Source organism: Sciurus carolinensis, chromosome 3 (assembly GCF_902686445.1).
Source record: "Sciurus carolinensis chromosome 3, mSciCar1.2, whole genome shotgun sequence".
NCBI lineage: Eukaryota > Metazoa > Chordata > Mammalia > Rodentia > Sciuridae > Sciurus > Sciurus carolinensis.
The window spans coordinates 77,817,068-77,833,258 of record NC_062215.1 but is presented as its reverse complement, the minus strand read 5'-3'; positions in this window follow the sequence as shown (position 1 = coordinate 77,833,258).

Below are 16,191 nucleotides of genomic sequence, written 5' to 3'. Positions count from 1 at the left end.
AACCCTCCACTCCTGCAGCTTCCCCTGTGCAGGCGGCGGGCTCTCCACACCTCCGGCTTCGTGAGGTTGATCGTGTCCGTGTTGAGCAGAAGGTTTCCTGGAGGAGCCGAGGCCCAAGCTGAGGCGTGAGGGCAGTGAGAGGAAGGAGTCAGCCTGACCGCTGTGGAGGCCACTCCTGAAGAGGAGAGGAGGGTACCTGTGCACCCGATTCCCTGGAGGCCTGCACAGGCGGCCCTGGAGAGATCCGAGTGGCTAGAGATACAGCTGGACAGGACAGGGGCAGGTCGTGCAAGGCTGGCAGGCCAGGTGAGGGGATGCAGGCCTCATTCACCCTTAGAAAGGGATCTGTGTTCTTTCCATGAAGGCTCCTGTTTGTACGGCTTAGTCAGATGTCCCGGGTCACCCAGCTAATAAGTGGCTCCTAGGCTGTCTTGCTCCTGGGAGCACCTTGACCCCCAGGCAGACACCTTCCCCTCGGCCAGCCAGGTGGAGATGCATGCCGACCTAAAGCTTTCAAGACTACCAGCCCTCAAAGCAGCTTGTCTTCCAGGGACAATGCAGCTGATGCCAAGCCCTGGGGTGGTGGGCCATGGGCCAGGAACATGGTTTGGCCCCAGAACATCACAGAGTGATCTGCAAGCAGCGAAGAGAGGCGGGGAGGTGCAGGAGGGTGGCCAGGTGTTGGGTTACCCCAGGGGCAGAGGAAGGGGCCCTCTCCCACTCCACCTCCCCCACCCCATCCCTGCACGCTGTCTCTCATGTGCTGTGCATTGCCCAGGGGACTCCTTCAACACCCTGAGCCCACACCCTGGCTGTTGCTCCCGCCTCTCTCCCCCTAAGCCTCAGTGGTCCCACGTGCAGGGGTCTTCCAGCCCATGGCAGCTCATTCAGCAGGGGGGGCTCGGCTTGCCCTGAGCACCAGCAACTCCAGCTCCGTGAGCTCACCAAGAGGTCACCGCCTCTGGACAGGTGCTCTGGGGCAGAACTCTGGTTTAAAGGCCCCCGATAGGCCACAGATGCTTCCTAAGGGTCCGGCACAGGCTAGGTGCTGAGTTACAGTTATCTCCTTCCTGGCTTTTCCAACTAGCAACAGAACCCCTCCTGGGTGCTGCGACTCCTGGCAAGAGTCTGCAGGTGAGGCGAGCGAGGCCGGCCCTCAAGGTACCCACTGGCACCTGGGAGCCGAGGGCCTTAGCCCTGAGGAGACTGGGAGGCTGGAAATGATTGAGCCGGGCTGGCAGCGGGGCTTGCTCTGTGCGGAACGCCCCCGCCCTCCCTGGCGCTCCCTGCACGACCTCCATGGCGTGGACTGAGGCCTGGAGGAGCACAGCACCTTCCCCAGCTCATGTGCCGGTCACAGCGAGACTAGAACCCAGCTCTGAACAGCCAAGTCCAAAGGCACCAGGAACACACAAGACGAGAGGGGGATGGTGCCGGGCGGCTAGAACAAGACACAGGACACAGGGAGGTGACACGGAAGGATCAGGCCCGAGAGAAGAGGTGACTCACCAGGACACATTGCGGGTTACAAAACAGACAGGGCTGTGCCAGACACTCGCTCTCAATGGCTATTTTCCATTCCTTCCCTGCCCTTCCACTCCCTGTTCCCTGGGCTGCTTGAGGACATTCTGTCCTCAATGAACTTCTCACTGAACAGGGCAACTCAATTTTTCTCCTGTGGACCAAGGGCCCTTGGCCGACTGGGATCATCGGCTCCAGGCCCAGGCTTCTCCCAGGACCTGAGAGGACCGGGCTAAAGGGCAGGCCTGCGCCTGCGGCTGCCCGACAGTGAAGCGCTGCAGCTAATGCCTTCTGGTCAGGTTCAGCCTTGGGCTTTTTTCCTTCTCCTTCTCCTTCTATTTTTTGGCAGAGGAATACTGAGGATTGAACCCAGGGGGATCTCACCACTGAGCTGTATCCACAGTCAGTTTTATTTTGAGACAGGATGTGGCAGAGTTGCAGAGGCTGGCCTCAAATATGAGATTCTCCTGCCTCAGCCTCCGAGTCGCTGGGATTACAGGTATGCGCCGCAGTGCCCGGCCCTCGACCTTGGGCTTTTCAAGGGGCACTAGCAGCTCTGTAGTCTCATCTCCCCTACTGCCTGTCCTCCACACTCACTGGCTACTCCACACCTAGGAGTGACCACACTACATCACCTCGGCCAGGCCCTAGGGGGCTGACAACATGTGTTCCTCAAAATAAGATCCAGATGAGCTCATGGCAATCGCCTAGTGTGGATCACAGAGCTGTGGTTACATCAAAGGATACCCTTGTTTGTAGGAAACACAGAAACATTGAGAGGTAAAGGGCCTTTCATCTGTAACTTGCTGTGAAACAGTTTGGAAAAAAATTATTACGGGGCAGGGAGAGAGAGACTGGAAGAAAGCAGACATGGCAAAATGTCAGCATTTTTAAGGAATCCGAGTAAATCATATCAGGAATTCATTATGCTATGTTTGAGACTTTCCTGTACATTTGGAATTATTTCTAGGGGCTGGGGTACAGCTCAGTATGAGTGTATGAGGCCCTGGTTTCAATCCCTAGCACCAGGAAGGAAGGAAGGAAGGAAGGAAGGAAGGAAGGAAGGAAGGAAGGAAGGAAGGAAAAAGGGAAGGAAGGAGGGAAGGAAGGAAGAGAGAGAGAAAAGGAAGAAAGGGAGTTAAAAGGAAGAAAGTGATTTCAGTTTTTATATTATTATCATCATTATCATTATTTGCAGTGCTGGGGATTGAACCCAGGAGCGCTCTCCACTGAACTACATCCCCAGCCCTTTTAATTTTGAGACAGGGTCTCATTAACTTGTGATCCTCCTGCCTCAGCCACCCGAGTAGCTGGGACTACAGGTGTGTGCCACCACACCAAGCTAAAGACATTTTTTTTAAAAAAGTTGTAAAAAATTGGAGAGGAATAAAACCACATTACCCTCAAGCACCCAGTTCCTTCCAAGCTGGCCGCACGGCCCCTTCCGGGAGGCTCCTCCCCCACCTCCACCGCGTCCTCAGGACCTGCTTCCCACGTTAGATGCGGGATGCCTGGAGGGTGGAGACAGGGTCTGATGCGGGTCTATGACAGTATCTCTAGTTCTGTGCTCCGCAGGGCAAAACGGCCCCCGGTCTCTGGAGCTCGGGATGGAACAGGAAAAGGAGGCACGTGCACACTGAATCACCACCCAGGAGCAGCGTGACCATGGCACATGGCCCAGATGCCGCCCTGGCCAGCCTCTGGGGAGCCCACTGCTCAGAACCTCAAGGCCCTGCCTTCTTGCCAACCATGTCCCTCTAGTGGACTCCAGAGGACACATGCAGAGGGGGAGCCAGTCTCTTGAGGGCCGGTGGCTTATTTAGGAGGCTCAGCATGGCCTCCAGGATCTCTGACAGAGGGAGCTAAGGCACTCAGGGGGTAGGAGCTGGTGGGGAAGAGAGCAAGTGTTTGGGACATGAGGAGAGGCCCAGCCTTGTCCCCCTTTCTCCTCACTGAGCACCTTCTTGTCTGGGCTCTGCTCCAGGCACCAGAGACTCAACAACAAATGAAATAAGACCTCGAACCAAGATCCCAGGAGTGTGGGGGAGTCTATGATCCACCTGGTCCTGTGGCATCATAAAGCAGAATAAAACAGGGGACAGACAGAAGGGAGGGGTAGTAGGAAGAGGTTCTGCTCAGTGACCTTCAAGGCAGTCATTCATATGAACCAGTGTCATGTGCTAGGCAGGGAAGGGCTCTACCTGTGAGTCCTGAAGGGAACAGGAAGGAGCTATTCAAATACTGGGAAGAAGTCTTCCCAGGTAGAAAAGGACATGTGCAAAGGCCTTGAGGCAGGGTACACACAGAACATACCAGAAACAGCAAGGAGGTCAGTGGTGGTGGTGTGGCTGGAGTTCAACCTTCAGCCCCTCTCTCCTGTCCCCGGAGCTGAACATCCAAACCCTCTAATCCTGCCCTGGTCTCTCTGGTGACCAAACCCACTCCTGAAGCCAGTGAGCTCATTAGCATACAGAAAACACTTATTGCTTTGAAGATTCCAAGGATTTTTTTTTTAAAGTGCTGAGGATCTAGCCCCGCACTCGGTAAGACAAGAGCTTTGTCACTGAGCTCTAATTCCAAGAACTTCTGGAGATGTGTGCCAGGAAATGGATGGGGGCCAAATACACACTTCACAACATCCCCATGGACTCCGCTGCAGTGGAGAGTCCTTGACCATCCTGAGGAACTAGCTCATCACAGGTCTTCTTTACTTCGAGTATTTGTGTGGCTGGGGATGCCTCTCAGGGCCTTGCACATGCTAGACAAGGCTCTGCACTGAGCTGCACCCCAGTCCCCAAGATCTCTTTCCTGAGGACCAGAGGTGGCTCTCCTGTTGTGTCCAGGCCCTGGACCAGTGCTGGAGCCCCTGGCATCTGGTGAATAAGACAAGTCCCTGTGCTCCAGGGTCTTGAGCCGGGAACCATGAGAGCCGAGGACAGAGGCCCACACCACCTGGATTGGAAGGAGGTCAGGAGGCTCCCTGCACAGGTGAGGGCATTGCGAAGCCAGAGAGCAGACCGCCAGGATGTCAGGATGGAGTTTGAACTCTGTCACTTTTGCAGGAAGGGAAGGGGCTGTGGGTGTGGAAGTCACACACTTGGGCCCTCTCTGCCCAAGAGTGATGCTGTGTGCTTTTCCGTGTCATCACCTCAAAACCAGGCACCGTCCTTGGGAAGCAGGTGCGGCTGCCTTTATTCGATGGGCTCAGAAACCAGGGCCCGGAGTTGTCGGGGGGGGGGGGGGGGGGGGGGCGGGGGGAGCCGCCTCTGTTCTCCCGGCACCAGCCAGCCCAGCAGGAAGAGGCCAGGAAGCAGAAAGCTGAAGTCCACCGCTGCCCCACCCACGAGAGCCCTCAGCCAGAGCGGCTTCAGTGGGGAAGGACAATGGAAAGACCACGCTGACCTCTGCCTGGCATGACTGCCCAGGGCGTATGGCGGAGACGGGCCAGGCCCCTGGGGAGGTGCCACATCTTCTACTCAAGCCCAGGTCAGGACGTGGACCTGTGACCAAGCTCTACCAATGCCAGCTTGTGGAAGAAACCAGAAGAAAGACAGGTGGGTGAGTGACCAGGAGGAGAAGGCGGGAGGTCCTGCGGATCACAGGCACTGCAGCTCGGGCTGCCTATGTCCCAAGCCCAGGTCCTCTTTGGCAGAATGGTACATGTCATTTACTTTTTCTTCCTCTTTTTCCAGTCGAGCTCATTGTGCAATGGAACAGGTATACAGAACAGATGCACAGCTCGATGACCTATTACAAAGTGAACACCTACGAAGTCACAACTTGGTCCAGAAATAAGTCACCATTGTGTTCCCCCAGCCTTGAGCTCCTCCCACTGCCCCTCCCTCCCCCAGAGGCAGCCACTCTCAGCGACATTCAGGGCAGTCAGGGCCTTGCCTTCCACCTACAGTCCCCACGCTGGCCTCCTCAGACACCAGTTTTGGTGGCCTTTTCCATTAAGCTTCACCGACTCCCTGGCTCCCTCCCTCCCTATCCTGACAGTCACCTGAACTGCACAGAGGGAGTTGTCGCCTGCTGCCTACCAGAACTTCACTGACGTTTGCATCAAGAGTGCTGGCTGGACTTGGGCTCTAGAGCCCACTTACCACCTGGCCCCAGCCCTGGTGCGTGTTCCCTGCAGGGCACTGGGCAAGTTCCTGAGTGTCCCACGCACCGCTTCCTTCTCTGTGAATGTCAGCAACTGCTCTGGAGAATCTCCTGGCAAGGCTTGGCACAGAGCGCCTAACCCCCTGTGATTTCCTACACCAGAGAGGTGCTGGGAGCATCATTTGTGCCAATATTTGGTCTTCGACCCCATGGTCTGACAGTTTCTAAAACAACTGTCATTTCCTGGGTGCTAGAGGCATCTTTTGTTCTAATGAGGTAACTCCGGGAGGGATCCCGGACAGGATGGTCATCAGAAGGAGCAAGCCATGCTTAGACACCTTGGCACTTTCCACCCTGCCCCTGCTCCCCAGGGAGAGAAGAGCTTGAGAATGCGCGTGCCAATGTGATGATGTCTCTATAAAGATCCCTAAAGTAACCTGCGGGTTGGCTGAGTCAGAGCACTTGCCCAGCATGAGTGAGGCCCTGGGTTTGATCCCCAGCACCAGAAAAAAAAAAAATCGAATTATAGGACACTCAGTTGGTGCCCAGAGAGTTGGGGAACTGGAGAACTGGTTTCTGTGGGAAGTGCATGTTGGTGCACCTGGTGACACTGGCTCCTGGGTTTCTTCTCAGTCTGGATGGACCACGGGGTCACCAGGGGCCCTCAGCTGCGCTGCTCCCCTCTATGGGTCTCAGTTTCCCCAGCAGCAGTAATTGCACAAACGATTAGAGCAGCTCTGGGTTTTCTCACCCTATCCATGCTTCCTGGGGTCCTTGGGGGTTCTCACAGCCCTTCCCACCAGTCCACAGCCCTGCCCCACCCAGTCCATCCCCCAGAACAACCCGGGATTTTGAGTGTGCCACTGCACCCTGTTTCCTTGGATGCATGTTTGGAGGGCCAGGTTTGACCATGGGCCTGGGTGTGTTCTCGGGTGCCCCGCAGCGCTGCCTCTCGGGACTGTGGCACTGAGGTCCAACCGGAATTCCTCCACCATGCCACCGCCGGTGCTACCCAGGAGCTGCCCAGTCTCCATCCTCTTCTGGGTCAGAGACTTTCAGGACTGCAAGAGTCTCCTCAGGTAGCCCTCCTCCCTGCCTGACAGTGGGCCTCTGTGTGCCCAGCCCAGCCCCTGATGGCCCCAGCCCGTCTCTGTTTTGTGTGCAAACACCCACGGGGCTTTGGAAACCTGCAGGCTCAGTTTGTCTTCCCAACAACACACTTTTTTTTTTTTTTCTTAAAGGCGACAGTGCTTACATGGTTTGCCAGGCAAGTAAGAGCCACGCAAAGGTTCTGAAGGACGTGGGAGAGCGTAGCCAACCCCCTCACCGCACCACCTGTATCCTTTTTTTTTTTTTTTTTTTTTTTGGTACTGGGGATTGAACCCAGGGGTGATCTACCACAGAGCCACAGCCCCAGCCCTAAACTGCTGAGGCTGGCCTGGAGCTTGTCTCTCTCAAGGCACACTGACGGGAACACCTGGAATCATATCCTTTCCTGGGCAATGTAATGAACTTCTCTTGCCCCAGTGTCTTCGTCGTCGTCATCATTGTCCTCCTCCTCTTCCATGTCCTCCTTCTCTTTCTTTTTGTGGTATTGGGGCTTGAACCCAGGGGTACTTTGCCACTGAGCCACATTCCTAGACCCCCTTTTGTTGTTGTTGTTGTTTTACTTTGAGACAGGGTCTTGATAAGTTGTTGGGGCTGGCCTGGAACTTGCGATCCTTCTGCCTCAGCCTCCTCATAGCTGGGACTACACTTGTGTACCACGAAACCCAGCCCCATCCTTCTTAAAGTAGAGCTGGTGATGGGAGACCACATAGGGCTGTCATGAGCCTCGGTATCTTTGGACTCAGAACAGAGCCTGGTACAAAGGTGATGCTGCAAATGTTAGCTCTTTCTTTCTTTCTTTCTTTCCTTCTTCATTCATTTATGTATTTACTTTCATTCTTTCTGCTGGGCTTTATCTCTTTCTTCCCTAAATGCCATCATAGTGGAGAAGGCTGAACCTCCAGCTAAACTGCATTTCCCACCCAACCCAACCAAGCTCCTGGATGAGAAGATGTGACTCTGTCCTACTTAACATCTGGTGATTGCAGTGGTGGGTACCGTCCCAGGCCTGGTCTCAAGAACTTCTCCTTCCATCCTCCAATTTCTCCCCAGTCCCTTCCTCTGGCTGGGAGAAACAGAGAGATAAGGGAAGGGCTCCCAGGCAGATCTACTGGATGGAAGAAGCAAGGACCCCTGAGTGGCCATGTGGAAGCAGCCCTGGCAACTCACTTTGGCCTGAGAGGGGAAGGAGAAATACACCTTTACTGTGTTAAGCCAGGAACATTTGGGGGCTGAATTTGCAGCATCTAGCATCATAATCACCTCCATATAGTCGCCTGCATACCTACGGGTTCTGCATCTGTGGACTTAACCAACTTTGGATCAGAACTATTTGGGCCAGGCACAGAGGTGCACACCTGTAATCCCAGTTACTTGGAGGCTGAGGCAAGAGCATTACAAGCTCAAGGCCAGCCTCAGCCTTCAGCAGGAAAGCAATGGCCACATCTCAAAGTAAAATGGTTTTTAAAGGGGCTTGGTATAGAGGTCAGTGAACACCCTTGGGTTCAATCCCCAGTACCAAGAAAAAGAAAAAAAATTTTGGAAAAATTCTGTATCTGTACTGAACAGGCAGTTTTTCTCTTGTCACATGTCTAAACAATAGAGTACAGCAACTACTCACATAGCAGTCACATCAGGTATTATAAGTTATCTAGAGACGATTTTAAAGGGAGCCAGACTCAGGGGCACATGCCTGTAAATCCCAGCCACTCAGGAGTCTGAAGCAGGAGGATCACAAGTTTGAGGCCAGCCTGGGTCATTTAGTGAGACCCTGACTCAAATAAAAAGGGCTGGGGATGTAGCTCAGTACCCCTGGGTTCAATCCCCAACACGGTCAAAAAAAGAAAAAATTAATATATTGTGAGAATATTTTATTTCATTATTCTTATGATATTTCCAAACTAATATCTTTTCTTAATAATGATTTTCATAGCAGTCTTGTTTTATATTCTCAGGAGTCTTTTTAATGACATTTTTCTTTGGAACAATTTACAGCTTAGTTGGTCTATAGACCCTCTCTTCAAACTCTTAAGTCACTAGCAACAAATAAAACAGTACCCAAAATACTACTTAGAACACGTGGTTCTTCTGCCCAGGGCCCTCATGACCCCTTTTCTGGAGTCAGATTTATTTCAAAACAGAACACCCTCCCTGGGGGTGGGACTGGGGGAAGGGGACCCACAGCTCCAAATGGACAGGTAGTCAAAACTGGAAGGTAGGGGGTCAGGATGGCGCCATGGGGGTTTCTTGAGAGCCCAGCAGCCCTCAGTGAGGGAACAAGATCTGCCTCTACCCTTCAGTGACCCCACAGCTGGGGTGTACTTAAGACTCAGAGAGAAAAACCATTCCCAGCAGACTAGTCCTTGGAGCAGAGGTTTTCCAGAGTGACTATTCCTAATGGGAAATTTCAAGCAACCTACAAAATCACCCTTCTATATCTAGTCTTCTAGAATGCTTACTTATTTTTTTAAGTTCAATATTTGTTTGCCATAAGGACCTTCAGTCTTTTTGTTTGTTTGTTTGCTTTGCAGCACTGGGGATCGAACCCAGGGATGCTGTACCACTGAACTGTATCCTAAGCCCTATTTTGTTTGTTCTATTTTGAGACCAGTGTCTCATGAAGTTGTCTAGGCTGGCTTCATACCTTTTTTTTTTAATGAGAAGCTTTTTTTTTTTTTTTAACTTTTGTTTTCATTTTTATTTATTTATTTTTCTCTTTTCACATTTTTCAGTTGATATATTACAGTTGTACATAATAATGGGATTCATTGTTATATATTCATACATGCTGACCTCAAACTTTTAATCTTTCTTCCTTAGCCTTCCCAGCTGATGGGATTTACAAGACATTAGTGCCCACCTTTTTTGCTTTTTGGTACTGAGGATTGAACCCAGGGGTGTTTACCACTGAGCCACATCCCCAGCTCTCTTTATTTTTGATTTTGAGACAAGGTCTCACTAAGTTGCTAAGGCTGGTCTTGAACTTCCTTCAGTCTCCCAAGTCTCTGGAATTATAGGCATACACCACCATGCAAAATTTAGAGAGATCCAAAAGCCATTGATCCTTGGGTGTCAGAGCAGGATCCTCCCCTAAGTCAGATGAGCTTGGAGCTGCCACTTTCTCTGTGAGCCAACATGCATGCATAGAAGGGACAAAGGACAGGAGGAAAAAGACGCTGAGCAGGCTTCCCTAGTGACCAGCCAGTCATGGCCCATGAGGTCAGTGGAAGGACTGGAGACCAGGGTGAGCAGCAGGCATCTGGGGAGATGGAGTGCTGAGGTAGTACCCTGCAGATCAGGTGGCCTCAGGGTCCACAAGAGGTGCATGTGCAGGGACCCTGGAGCCGGCTTCCTCTCCTGGGACACACATTTCAAATGGTGGCAGCAAGGCCAGCAGAGGACATCTGCAGTTGTAGGAAAGATACCCATTCAGTGACCATTAATAGGTTGGAAACCCAGGGTCCCTGGCTGGGGCTGGGCTCCAAGCTGAAGGCTTACTAAGCTGGCCCCTGACTGTAGGCCTTACCACCCTCCCTGTTTCAGGGAGGCAAGTCAGCACGGCAACCCTGGGGGGAGGAGTTGCTTTAGCTCCTCTTCTCATGCTGGGCCGCAGTCACAGCAGGCAATTCCATAGTCATTCCCTTCCCACCTTGGCCATGTCCCAACTGTGGGCACAGTTGGGTATACAGCCTGCTCCAAAGGCCCACCTTCCTAAGGGTCGGAAGAACAGGATGGGGGGCGGGGCATCCCCAAACCTATCTAGACACTGGCCTCCTTCTTCCCACTAGGAGAAGCACCTTATCCAGGAAGCATTTGTTCCCTGTCACCAGCCCCTCCTCTCCATCCCCAGAGCCACATTGCACAGTGGAAAGATAGCAAGTCTTTGACGATGACAGACTCAGGTCAAAAGGCTGGCTGTGTCCCCTGACCAGCTGTGTAGGGTATCCAGCCTTGAGGAGGCTACCCAGCCTCTCTGAGCCTCAATCTCCTCATGGAAACATAGGAGACTAACAAGCTGAAGGAGGGACCCGGGAGGAGGAGTGCTCCCTGTACTACTGAAAAATGTGCAGTGATCGCGGACCTGTGCGGGAAGTTGACAAAAGATAGATCAGTGAGGGAAAAGGCCGATTTTTATTCACAGGTATATGGAAGCTCACACAAAAAATATGCCTCCAAGAGGCAGGTAGAATTTGGGACATATAAATACCATCTTACTAGTCGGGTGAGATGGGCACACACCTGTAATCCGTGCGGCCCAGGAGGCTGAGGCAGGAGGATCTCAAGTTTAAAGCCAGCCTCAGCAACTTAGTGAGGTCCTAGTAACTTAGTGAGACCTTGTCTCTAAATCAAATACAGAAAAGGGCTTGGGGATGTGGCTCAGTGGTTAAGCACCCCTGGGCTCAATCCCTGGTACCAAAAACAATAAATAAATAAATAAATAAACCAACAAACAAATACCATCTTACTAAGAGAAGGGTAGGAGAAGAAGGGACTTTATGGAAAACAAATTATTTCTAGGAAATACTAGTGGACCCTTAGAAGAATAGATGGCAGCTATGGGCCTTTGGTGACAATGTCTGTTTGGATGGTCTCTTGTCCCTCGCTGGCTTATGGACTTCTCTCTGCTGATAGGAGCCAATCCCCTGGTTTCAAAGCTCCCAGCAAGGGGGCTTATGACAATGGGATTCTCTGGGGAGTCTCTGCTTTCAGACAGATAAGCAGAGGTCAGAAAAAATCTTCAAAATCTTCTTCTCAGTGGTTTATTCTGGGTCCCTTCAGAAGTCTAAGGAGACGGGGGCTGGAGGTGTGACTCAGTAGTAGAGACTTGCCTGCCGTGAGCAAGGCCCTGGGCTCTGGAGGGGAAGGATGAAGAGGAGGCCGAGGAGGAGCAAAAGGATATTCCTTGGTCCTGTGTTGTGGACTCTTCCCGGTCACCACCCCCACCCCAGTTATCTGTCTTCTAACTGACAGTCCTGTGGGGCTCACCAGCTCACTCCCTGTCAGGCACCCCTTCCCCAGGTCCCACAGGGACGTCTATCTTTTCCTCATTCAACAAACACTCCTGGCAGGCTTCTCGCTGCCAGCCTTGGGCCAGAATCACAGTGGCAGCCCTTGGGAGTCCCTGTCTGTCCTCCAGGAGCTCCACCCGAGGAGCAAGGCGGACAAACTGACATGGCACAGGTACAGGAGCTGGGGGTGCTCAGGGCACGAGCCCAGAGGAGGAGCAGGGTCTGGCAAGTCTGTATCAGTGCCAGGAGAGAGGGAACTGCCCTGACGCTTGGAAAGCATGTGTGAGCCAAGGGGACGGAGCGAGGAAGGGGAGGAGGGGAGCAGGAGGGAAGGAAATGGTGGGTTTTCTCCATCCTCCTCCTCCTCCTCTCTGTGGCATTGGGTCCCAGCCCTTTCCCCCCATGACAGCCTCTGGGGTTATCGGATATCCCCAATAGCCCTCTCCAGATAACCCTTTTCCCTTGTAATTGAGTTTAAATATTGATCCTGTCCAATCAAGGCAGGTTAAAATTCAACCGTCAGTTCTGGATGCCTTCCAGCCACCAGGCTCTCTCCCCAGGGGTGAAGTGACAGGAGGCCAAAGGAGGGCTGGAGCAGGCAGGGGTGCAGCCTGGAATGGCTGCCCTCTCTTCCTGGCTCTGCCAGGGTGGGCTGTGTCACCTAGGGGTCTGAGGAACCCTGTCCAAGCTGAGCCTCGGGGTCTGTATCTGCAGAGTCCAAGGTCCAGCTCGCCCTTGCCAAGGTAGGATGGGGAAGGCCAGTCTGCTCAGTTGGGAGAAGTTGCTCAGACACCTTTCTTTTGAGGATTCTGCTTGGCATCTTATAGTGTCCCCAGACCCCCAGGAGTCCCCAGAGCCGTGTAGTTGATTTCTTCCCTCTCACATGATAGCTTTCACTTGATTCCCTGAGGCTCCTGAGAGTTTGGTCCTTGTGAGTCTTCCTCCTGGGGCCCATCCTGACACTAGTCCACCTGGCACAGACCAGAACAATAGGTGTCCCTTTCCCCCATGACTTTCTCTGTCCTCCATGTGGACTATGGAAGTCAGCAATCCGGGAGCCACTACAGCTCAGGACCTTCCAGGAGCCAGGAGACGTGCTGGGTGTGGCTGCTGGCCCCTGGCTTTGAGCAGGCAGTGGGGTGGAGAGCTGGCAGCCTCCCCAAGAGGCCACTCTGCCTCCCCAAGGGGCCACTCCTGTCAGCTTTCCCTGAAGTGAGGACAGGAGATCCCACAGCCGTGCCTCAGCTCCTGGGCCTGAGATGACCCTCCTGTCACTGGTCCCTAAGCTTCCCTGGCCCCGCTCCTTCCTCTCTACCCTTAGCCTTTACTGGTCTGCATCTCTATATTTAATTGGTTAATTTATTGACTTTTTGCAGCACTGGGGGTTGGGTCTGTGACTCACTTCCCCTCGGAGTCTTCTCCCAGGACGAGGGCAGAGCCTCCAGGTTGTCAGAGTGTGACCCCACCAGCAGCACCAGCACCCCACTGTCTAGAACCTACTAGGAATACAAATTCTTATCCTCTCACTGAAGGGGAGATGCTGGGGACGGGGACCCGGCGCTGTGCGCTAGTCTTTGCTTTCAGCTGGATGGAACTCAGGGCCTGGTACAGGGTAAGCATGGGCTCTGCCACTGAGCTTCCCCGCCAGCCCAGCACTCTCTCTCCCGCTCTCCTGGAGACACTGGCACCCCAGGGCATCAGTTCTCATGCTGGGGATGTGGCTTAAAGGTAAAGTGCTCGCCTAGCATATGTGAGGCCCTGGAGGCAATCCCCAGCACTGCAAAAACTCAATAAATATGGTGTAAATTACTCATTAAAAAAAAAATCCCACTGGGTGTGGTGATACTTGTAATCCCAGTGACTCAGGAGATTGAAGCAAAAGGACTGCAAACTCAAGGCCAACCTGAGCAATTTAGTCTCAAAATAAAAAATAAAGCCAGGCGTAGTGGGGCACACCTATAATCCCAGCAAATCGTGAAGCTGAGGCAGGAGGATCACAAATTTGAGGCCAACCTCAGCAACTTAGTCAGACCCTGTCTCAAAATAAAAAATAAAAAGAGTTGTGGATGTGGTTTATGTGGATAAGCACCCCTAAGTCCAATCCCCAGTACCAAAAATAATAAATAATGAATAAATAAAAAGGCTGGCGATGTAGCTCAGTGGTAGAGCACCTCTGGGTTCAATCCTCAATATCAAAACAAAGACAAAAAACTTTGCCTATTACGGTTTGCTGTGTGCCGAGGCTATTCAAAACTCTTTAAACTCATTTAGTCCTGTAACAATCCCAACCACGCAGGTGTAAGTATTAGTCCCATTTTAGGGTTGAGGAAAGTGAGGCACAGAGAAGTAACCTTGCCCAAGGTCACAAAGCCAGGAACCAAACTTGAAGCCAAGCCACTACCCCAGGGGTCCCCGAAGTGTGGACTCTCAACTAGTAGCATTCACATGATGGCCTGGGAACTTTGCAGCGATACAGATTCTCAGCTCAGACCTGAAAAGTCCAAAGTTCTGGATGGGGGCCAGCATCTGCTGAACCATGATCAGGAGATTCTAAGGCAGTTTGAGAACCCAGCACCACACCCTGCTGCCCAAAAATGAGCCGTCTCGTTCATCTGATCCTGAAAGCTCGGTGCCCATGTCCTGCAGTGAGGCTCTGCTCCTAACCCTGGAGAGGCAGCCGGACTACAGCCGGTGCCTCAGCGGGCTCCCCGGCCAGGACCTGCCCACTGCAGAGCATCGGCACTCTAACCTCAGCTTAGAGCATGGGTGCCCCATGCTACACACCATCCTGCTCCTAGGCCTTCTGGCTCAGGTCTGGATTCCCTGGGGTTAGCGACTGTGCAGCCAGCACCCCGGCAGAAAGAAAGGCAGGAGGAGCAGGAAAACTCCCGGGGCCCGGACAAGCTCCCTCGTTCTATGGAGATCACATGCCCTTTTCTGCACACTGAATGGGTGTTCCTCCAAATTCACGAGGTAACTCGGAATCCCCCAAGGCCACAGTGGAGAGGCCAGCCTTTGGAGGTGACGAGGTCATGAAGGGGAGCCCGTGGGAATGGGGTGAGTGCCCTGACGAAAGAGGCCAGGGGGTCATTTCCCCTCCACCACGCCAGCGTGCACTGAGAGGGCACCTCTGTGAACCAGGAAGTGGATCCTCACCAGGTACTGAATCTGCTGGGGCCTTGATCTTGAACTTCTCAACCTCCAGAACCGTGAGAAATAAATTCTTGTGGTTTATGTCACCCAGCTTGTGGTACTTTTGTTCTGGCGTGCAGAACGGACTATGACACCATCGGGTTCCTTCTCAAATCCAGGATGGCCAATGCTGTTCCGACTGCGCCTAGAGCACAGATCAGGGGGAGGGGGCACCATCCGCAGGGCTCAGGGCACAGCCGCACACCCACCTGGCCACCAAGGCCCCATGTCAGTGTAGTCAAAGGGCAGGGCAGAGCCACAGTGGGCAGGAAGTCACCTTGGCAGGCCAGGACCTGCATTTCTAAAGAAAAAAGAGAGTCCAAGTATTGTTTCAGGAAACTCCTAATACGTGGGTGTGTACTGCGGCCCTGAGAACCCCGAGAATCCTAGGTTATCCGACCCCATCTCTGGCCACACCCACCTCCCATGGCGTCCTGATTAGCTCCAGTGGCCTACTATGGGATTCTGGAAAACACCAGCCACCTCAGGGCCCCTGCCTCATCACGTGCTGGCCTGTGCTCACCTCAGCACCCCGAATGTGCAAGGCAGGTGGCATTTCTGCTTCACAGATGAGAAGACTGAGAGTCAAGGAGGATGCAGGGGATCCAAGAGTCTAACCTGAAGCCTCCCAGCCTGCACAGTCTCTGCTCCTCTCATGGGGACATGCAGGCAAGTCAAGAGGAGAGGGTGACTTTACCAGAGTGCAGTTCGCGTCAGGGGTCGCCATCGCTGGGACTCGGGGCACAGGTGATTGGAATGAAACAGTGGGGACGGGAGAGGGGCAGACAAGCCCGGCACAGGCGTGTTCTGGGTAGGAAGGTCTCTGAGCAGGGCAGGGGATGGGAGCGCATGGAAGGGACTCCAGGCTGATGGTGTGGGGGTGGTCAAGAGGCTTCAGCCCTGGCCCCAGCAGGAGGCGGCAAGGGGCTGGGGTGGCAGCATGCTGATCACGCTTCAAAGACCTATGTTTTTCTAGTTAGGGCGGCTGCTAAGACAGGCTGGCGTGTGGCTCTGACAGAGCGCTTGCCCAGCCTCAGCAATGCCCGCTTCCATTCCCCGCACAAAACACAAGGTAGAGAATAACAAGTGTTGGAGAAGATGTGAAGAAATGGAACCCTGAGGTGGCTGCTGTGGAAAACCACATGATGGGGCTGGGGAGATAGCTCAGCTGGTAGAGTGCAAGCACAAGGCCCTGGGTTCAATCCCCAGCACCGCAAAAAAAAAAAAAAAAAAAAAAGAATTACCTATGATCCAGCAA